Below are 7500 nucleotides of genomic sequence, written 5' to 3' on the forward strand. Positions count from 1 at the left end.
GGCCGCCGCCTACGTTTTAATAAAAAAATTTTTTTTTTTTCTTTTTACTCCACATTTCCCGCGGATTTGTTTTGGCGCGAAGTGTCCGATTTCGATCGTGTGGTCAGGACGTTAGAATTAATAAAGAAAATAAAATCATTTTGTCATTCCCGAACGTTTATGCTAATGAGCTCTTTAATCACAGTAGGGCCAGAGCTATGATTTCCTGCCGATGGTATCTTGTTTATTGATCGTTATCATCGCCGTCCCTGGGGAACATTAGAAGACGCCCGAAATGGGTTTCCAAGGGGGGGAAGGGGTTCCGTATTTACGGCTCCATGAAGGTTTCTCTTTAGGTTCCAAAAAGGTTTCTCTTTTCCAGAAGACCTCTCTAGGTTTCGGTTCCAGTTCCAAAAGGGTTTCTCTTTTCCATAGGACCTTTCTTGGTTTAGGTTCCAAAAGGGTTTCTCTTTTTCCAGTAAGACCTTTCTAGGATTCGAACTCTGGGTTTCGACTCCAAAAGGGTTTCTCTTCTCCGGAAGAGCTTTCTAGGTTGCGGACTTAGGGTTTCGGCTTCAATAGGGTTTCTTTTCTAAAAAAGACCTTTCAAGGCTTTGGCTCCAAAAGGTTTCTCTTTATCAGAAGACCTTCCAGGGTTTATGGTCTAAAAGGGTTTCTCTTTTCCAGAAGATATTTAAAGGCTTCGAACTCCGGAGTTTAAGTTCCGAAAGGGTTTCTCTTTTCCAAAAAGGCCTTTCAAGGTTTCGAACTTTGGGTTTCGGTTCCAAAAGGGTTACTTTTTTTCCAGAAGACCTTTCTAGTTTTAGAACTCTGGGGTTAGGCTCCAAAAGGGTTTCACTTTTCCAAAAAGACCTTTTAGGTTTCGAACTTTGTGATTCGGCTCCAAAAGGGTTTCTCTTTTCCAAAAAGACCTTTCAAGGTTTCGAAGTTTTAGTTTCGGTTCCACAAGGGTTTCTTTTTCCAAAAAAGACCTGTCAAGATTTCGTACTTTGGGTTTCGGTTCCAAAAGGGTTTCTCTTTTCCATAAAGACCATTCAAGGTTTCGAAGTGTGGGTTTCGGCTACACAAAGGTTTCTCTTTTCGAAAATGACCTTTCTAGGTTTCAAACTTTGGGTTTCAGCTCCAAAATGGTTTTTCTTTTCCAAAAAGACCTTTCAAGGTTTCGAAGTTTTAGTTACGGTGCCATAAGGGTTTCTTTTTTCAAAAGACCTTTCAAGGTTTTGTACTTTGGGTTTCGGTTCCAAAAGGGTTTCTCTTTTCCAAAATCATCTTTCTAGGTTTCGAACTTTGGGTTTCAGCTCCAAAATGGTTTCTCTTTTCCAAAAAGATGTTTCAAGGTTTCGAAGTTTTAATTTCGGTTCCATAAAGGTTTCTTTTTCCAAAAAGAGCTTTCAAGGTTTCGAACTTTGGGGTTCGGCTCGTAAAGGTTTTCTTTTCTTTAAAAAAAAAAAAAAAACTTTCAAGGTTTCGAACTTACGGGTTTGGCTCCAAAAGGGTCCAAAAAGACCTTTCTATGTTTCATACTTTGGGTTTCGGTTCCAAAATGGTTTCTATTTTCCAAAAAGACCTTTCTAGGTTTTGAAGTTTTAGTTTCGGTTCCATAAGGGTTTCTCTTTCCAAAAGACCTTTCAAGGTTTCGAACTCTGGGCTTCGGTTCCATAAGGGTTTGTATTTTCCAAAAAGATCTTTCAAAGTTTCGAACTTTGGGCTTCGGCTCCAAAAGTATTTCTCTTTTCCAAACATGTTTTCTCGGCTTTGAACTACGTATATTTGACGGGGCTGATATTTTACGGTTATGAGAAGACGGAAGCCACTTTCACGTTGCTCGTTGCTGTCAACTCTAATTAGACGGAGGATTAGACGGCAATTAAGACTATTTTTTTTTTTAAATGTGGGAATTTCTCGTTCTGTCAGTCTTGATTCGCCTTGTGATAAATCAGGTGTTGGTTGTACATTTGAAAGGTTTCGCATAAATCTTTTTGTGGGTTTCTGAAAAATGTAGCATTATTTACTTCAGTGTTATTCACTAAATTCAAGGGCTAAAGTGAGTGTATATATATATATATATATATATATATATATATTATATATATATATATATATATATATATATATATATATATATATATATATATATATATATATACATATATACACACACACACACACACATATATATATATATATATATATATATATATATATATATATATATATATATAATATAGATATATTATATAATTCATCTAACTGAAAATAGTCAGTCATGTCATAAATATGATAGATTTTACCGTACGGTCATTAAGGCGTTTTTTTCTATAATTTTCATCTGATAAAATATTTATATTCTAGCATTATTTAAATTTTCCCCATTTTAATCATTATCATGTGAACATGAAATTAATATTATTGAGACGCATTTGATCATAAGAGTAATATTATTGACAAGTATCATATCATTATAGAATTAATATTATTTAGAACTATTATCACCGGTGGTACACCTATTCTATTATTTTTGATAAAGCATTATAAGCATAACTAACGAAGAATATCTCATTTTATTTCGAGGGTTAAAACTCACTACTCTTGCAAAGCATTAACACATGCTGAAAAACAATTTTTATATTTGCAAAGCATAAACAACGAAGCATTACTCAGAGTGTGATGAGAACAATCTTGAATGATATTGCAAAGCATTATGAACTTTGCATCACTTATTTCTGTTGGAAACCACTTACTGTGAATTTGACAAAGCATTATCAACGAGGTATCAGTTATTCACTTCCGTGTAAAGCAAAGATTATAATCCCGGTAAAGCTGTGAGCTTTGACATTACAAAAATGAATGGAGGACAGAGGTAATATTTTTATATCGTTTAAAGGGAAAGCTCCCTAGAATTAATTTTCTCTCACTCGGGGAGTAATCCTACAAACTACTTTGCTGTTGTTCTTGTTGTTGGGGGTGTAGGGAAGGTCTATGGAAAAGCCTCAAAAGGTCAGAAAAGGATGTTTCAGGTTGAGTTAAAGATACAAGAATTTTAGGATGGGATATTTATGATTTATTTATTAGAATGAAAATGTAATATAATAAATAATGTGCATGCTAAAAAGTACAGAAAAAATATTTCCAGTAATATAGAGGGTATTTATTTATTGTTAAAAAGGAACTTCTGAAATTGATAATAACATTCATAATATTTTTACACACCTTTACTTCTTTCCTAACTTATTTGACTTCGTCGGTGAACCTTGCTCGAGTAACGCCAGGTAACTCGAATCAGTCAATCAGTCAGCCACAAAAAAAAAAATAAATAAATAAATAAATAATAAAAAAATAAAAAAACGAATCTCTCCCTTATAAAGTTAATCGGACTATTCTTAATTTTATTTCATCGATTATCTTCGATATTATTAAAATCAAGATTTAGTTATTTCGACTATTAAGTATGCCCGCCGAATTCTTCAGGCGGGCCCACCCGTTAGATGGGGCCAAGTTTAGGCTAAAAGGGCCTCTGTTAGGCGAGAAGGTATTCTGGAACGGATGGGTTCTCGGAAGGGGGGAAGGGGGAGGGAGGATGGGGGGGATAGCGGATGATGGGAGTGGTGGGGCTAGGTGTCTTGGAATAGGACCAAGGAGGTAAAGTAACGAAGACAAAAAAAAAAAAAAAAAGAGGTAGTAGAATTTAAAAAAATGAAAGTGAAAAATAAGTAGAATAATTTAAAAAATGAAAGTGAAAAAGGTAGAATGATTTAAAAAATGAAAGTGAAAAAAGTAGAATAATTTAAAATATGAAAGTGAAAAAGAGGTAGAATAATCTAAAAAATGAAAGTAGAAGAAAAAGCAGAATAATGCAAGGAACGAAAGTGAATTAAGAAGATTTACATTTTTCTTGAAGTTATTTAATTATTTATTTACTCATTTATCTGTTTAATAACAAATTAAAGCGATGCTGAAGTGAAGGTCTGATAAAATCAGAAATGCACTATTATTTCCTTAACAGTTCAGAGTCCCTTCAGTATCAACGAAAGCAGGTGCTAGCAGATAAAAGCAAACAAAAGCAAGTCCGATAAAAGCAGAATCGCAAGAAACAATGAAACTCAAGTTTGTTAAACAAAACTAACGTAGAGTAACCCAAGCAAATGTAACAAAAGTACGACATTGCAAGCCAGTTACTTAGTGAATCAGGTTTGCTAACGGTGCTTTTTGTTATGCATATGGGTTAAAATGAAAACATTAATATGGGATAAAAGCTCTAATAAAAGCACAGATGAGTGAGATGAAATGCTACAGGTAATTATTTTCTGGGTGGGCCAGCCTAACAAAAGCAGGATAATGAGTTCGGAGCTAATAAAATTAGTCTGTTATTTTTGGTCTAGATAAGAGTAAAATAATAGAAAAATTTTCGAAGCAAGACGAACAAAAGCTATATGGCATAGCGTAAGTAATAGCGAAAAAGAAATATTAGAGGCACAGAAATAAAAGTGGAAGGAAAGATATCCAATAAATGCCAAATAATAGCGCAACAGAAATAGGAGAAGCAGATAAATAAAAATGGAATGAAAGATAACCGAATAAAAACCGACCAACAGTAGCACGTTTAATAATAAAAAAAAAAAAAAAGCCAAGGGACGCTTTGCAGATAAACCCGCGGGAAAATAACATAAAAAGGAAAATGAAAAATAGCACGGCGTCAGGAAACCAGAGAAGAAAGGAGAGAATTGAAACGGAGGGTTGGGTGGGTGGGGGGCGATAGGGAAGTCACTCCTCATCCCACATGTGCCTAGTGGAACCTAGGCCTAATTAATTTCATTCAAGGTGGAGTTCTGAAAGGAATAGCCCAGAAAAGAGCGTGTAAGGGGGGGATGGGGGCTGGGAGGGGGGTGTGATGTTGAGTGAGGTGGGTGGAGATGGAGGGAGGACGGGAAGGAGGGTTTTCTTCTCTAGGGTCGGGGACGGGAGAGGGGGATGTAGGGAGGTGGAGGAGAAGGAAGTTCTTGTGTCTGTGATTTTTGTCGATTTTTCTGGTTAATTTCACTTTTCAAGCGAGACCTTTTTTTTTTTTTTTACATAAACCAACCTGATAGTCCTTAATTTTAAACATTTTATCGCATACGTAGGCGAGAGAAATAAGAAAATAAAAAGACTATATTTCTTAAGTGTCAGGAAGGACAGGAATTCCGTCTGTGTAGATGTGTAGCGAATAATGTTATGGGCGATTTCTGCTCACAGACGGTCATCTACTATGATTCACCAGTTACAGTCTGAATGTAGTAGTGACTGTTAAATATAATTCTCAGGAACCACTCTCTTTAAGTTAGAGAAAACGCCTGTTTATTTTTTTATCAATGCAGCAATTTTTGTACCTGAGCTATAGTCGACTGTAGGGTGGAGCTGAACTAGGTTCGAGAAAGGCATAATAATCCACCAGCTTCATCCCACAATTTATGTGTTTAACGAAAGAGTTAGAATGTTTTGGTGATTATGTATATATATGAATGGTAAAAAATGTTCTGTTACGACAGAATTGCATCTAATAAAGCGAGCCCATAAAAACGACAAAATATAGAAAGTAAGTACTATATTTCAGAGACTGCTGTCTTTCTCTCTTCATTCATTACCTACCTGAAGAGAGAGAGACAGCAGTCTTTGAAATATAGTTCTTACTCTCTGCATTTTGTCATTAGAGAGAGAGAGAGAGAGAGAGAGATAGAGAGAGAGAGAGAGAGAGAGAGAGAGAGAGAGATCTGAAAAATTCGCTGGATGGTAAAAGAAAAGACGACAGAAAAAAATTCGTCCACCAGATTCTCTGACAAGTTCAGTTGCGAAGGAGCAAGTTAAAGTTTGATCATAGCCATCAGGAACTATGCGCTTTAAGCTGGAGAATATCGTCTCTCTGTGTCTCTGGGTCGGTTTGGGGAAGAATGGTATGTTTTCAAAACTTCTGTCCGGAGCTAAAAAAAACAATGAGCCTTTACGTACTTTGCAAGAATTAGTTCGTTGTTATTTTTTGGCAACCATTCGAGCGAACCCCATAGACGGGGTAGTACCGTCAGTGGACCTCGATCGGTGCACTGTGCGCATTACTTAAGTTTCTGTGCAGCGTCCCTTGCAACCCTTTTCTTCCTTTTTTTACTGTACCTCCGTTGATATTCTCTTTCTTGCATCTGACTTTCCACCCTCTCTAGCAATAGTTTCATAGTGCAACTACTTTGAGGTTTTCCATCTGTTACACCTTTCAGAACTTTCTACTCTCAATTTCCCTTTCAGCACTGAATGACCTCATAGGCCTCAGTGCTTGGGCTTTGGTCTAACCTCCACGTTCCATCCTGTTTGAGTGAAATTCGAAGTGATATGTTAAATTTTGGTATTTTGTTAAAAGTACGTTCAAGAAACTAACAATATACCAAGATTTAACCCATCAGGGAATTGTTTTTCATAGTCTGCATTATTATTATTATTATTATTATTATTATTATTATTATTATTATTATTATTATTATTATTATTATTATTATTATTATTATTATCATCATCCAAGAAAGGGAAATAACGAATTCCTTCAAGACTTTTGGTTTTATATTGCTGCATGTAAATATTGTAGTGTAGCCTAATATGACTGAATTGAAACTGGTTCGAGAGCAGAATCCATAGGTGCTCACTAAGCCTCATACGCTCTCATGCACCTTACCACGCTTAGGGCCAATTTTCGTCAAGAGCCCGTGCTAGCGTAATTCAGCCGTTTTCTAAATTTAATTTTCATTCATCCCTCAGACCTTTATGATTGTCCTTTGCCAAAACAGGTGGATATGGTGAACATTGTTATGGGAAAATATAGAAATAGAATCCTTTACTTGAACTTAGAGTAATGATCAGAATAACCTTGGAGTAAAATACAACACAGGTCGAAGGTCAAGGTTAGTTAAGAGGTACTTTTGAGTGTAATGGATTGGCCTTTTTTCCAAGGTCTCTCTCTAAGTACAGGGTATTTTTTATTACCTAAAATAAGCGGTTGTTATTATTGTAAAATTTACTTCTGTGCCACACTACGATAAATAAATTTTTGGATATTATTTCTCTGTTATTATTGTTACTAATAGCTACATAATATGAAGGGCAGTGCAAACCCAAATTGTTGATGGTGTTAGTTACTTCTGTTCAAGATTACTTTACTTATTATACCTTAGATTCTGTGTTTCTCTTTCTATTTACTTCTGTAGGTGTTTGGGTTGTTTAAAGGAACTCTTTTGGTTTTCCATTTTAGTTTTATCCTCGCATTCTGTATTTTGTATATAATAATGGTGGTTAATAGAATTAATATTTTTTTCATGATTTAAAAAATCTTAGTTCACATATTTGAAGAAAATTTGTTGTACTTACTCTCCAAGGCTTATCTCTCTCTCTCTCTCTCTCTCTCTCTCTCTCTCTCTCTCTCTCTTGATCCAGTTTATCTCAGAATCTTCTCTTCTTTAAATTACCATCTACCATTCGTTTCTCCTT

The 7500-nt window shown here is 35.4% G+C and overlaps 1 protein-coding gene across 1 annotated transcript in view; it reads right to left on the reverse strand.

Moving 5' to 3' along the window:
* The window catches only part of LOC135201181 (male-specific lethal 1 homolog), an 87238-nt gene that overhangs the window by 40909 nt on the left and 38829 nt on the right, over positions 1-7500 (reverse strand). The gene's annotated exons all lie outside the window — the stretch shown is intronic.

This window comes from Macrobrachium nipponense, chromosome 28 (assembly GCF_015104395.2).
Source record: "Macrobrachium nipponense isolate FS-2020 chromosome 28, ASM1510439v2, whole genome shotgun sequence".
Taxonomy (NCBI): domain Eukaryota; kingdom Metazoa; phylum Arthropoda; class Malacostraca; order Decapoda; family Palaemonidae; genus Macrobrachium; species Macrobrachium nipponense.